At 32.5% G+C, this 1,083-nt stretch overlaps 1 long non-coding RNA gene across 1 annotated transcript; it reads left to right on the top strand.

Moving 5' to 3' along the window:
* Positions 1–243: 243 nt before the first annotated feature.
* LOC109593513 (uncharacterized) lies at positions 244–859 on the top strand. Its single transcript, XR_002191004.1, has 5 exons — positions 244–283; positions 337–366; positions 477–587; positions 633–740; positions 792–859. It is a non-coding gene; the product is annotated as an uncharacterized LOC109593513 (long non-coding RNA).
* Positions 860–1,083: the final 224 nt, after the last annotated feature.

Here is a 1,083-nt window from a genome sequence, read left to right as displayed (position 1 = left end):
CTACACTGTCTATGATAAAAGGATCAGATACAAAGTATAAGATACTGTAACTGTATGAGACCTTGTTTAATATTATGTACTGATTATAGGTAATGAATAATGAGTGTGTTGCAGAGGAGATTAAACTAGCTGATGGAGAGGAACAAGAACTGAGGACTTTACTTGATTACAAAGAAGGTGTGATAGTTGATCTATTACTCAATTACTGATGTTACTTATACTAATGGTATAGGATCAAAATTTGAACAAGATAAACAACTGAATATCATCAAAGAAAGAAAAGGTATAGTTAGTGAATGATGAAGATATTCTATTAATGTATTTTTACTTGTATAGAGTATATTGAAAGGAGACTAGAGACACCAGGTATAGTACTAACTTAAAGCATGTATTAAAGTAATGTGGAGTTGATAATCATTTGAACAATCAGTACAATTATCTTATAAATTAAAATTCTCATTGTGTCATTACTGTAGAGTCTAAACTGAAAGTGAAGCTACTGACTAGAAGGAAGTTGATAAATAAAATATTCAAATCAAAGAAATCAGAGACTCAGTATTTCCGAACCTCTCTCCTAATGAAAGCAGGTACTGAGTCTACTGGTATAATCTGTCTATACTACCTCATGACAGGAAGAGAGGAGGCATTAGTGGAGTATAAGAAAGAGATTGAGTTACTACAAGAAAATATATCAATAACTAGTGTACAACTGCTGATGATTCAAAAGGGAAATATTGAGAGTATGTGATATGTTAGTAATTAAATCATTAACTGATTGATATATTGTATAGAGAAGGATCAGTGGACACAATCACCAACAGCAGAATCTATTTACACAGCATGTATTGACTATCATGGAAATGATAAAATATTGAGAAAGGAACTTTTATTCAGTGAGGGAGAGAAGCTGGAGTTATATAAGAAGTATCATAGTTTTTGGTGGGAAGGAAGATCCTTGGTGTCTGGTTATGAGGGAGATATTCCTAGTAGTTGTGTTTACTCAATGTTCGAGTCACTTCAATTGTTAGAGTTTATACTGTCAGTGGAAGAAGTGTCCCTTCCTATTCTACAGAAGATAAGGAA

The sequence above is a fragment of the Amphimedon queenslandica genome, unplaced genomic scaffold (genome assembly GCF_000090795.2).
Source record: "Amphimedon queenslandica unplaced genomic scaffold, v1.1 AMPQUscaffold_1172_Cont26813, whole genome shotgun sequence".
In the NCBI taxonomy this organism is placed as follows: Eukaryota; Metazoa; Porifera; class Demospongiae; order Haplosclerida; family Niphatidae; genus Amphimedon; species Amphimedon queenslandica.
This window is presented reverse-complemented; position numbering and strand designations above follow the sequence as displayed.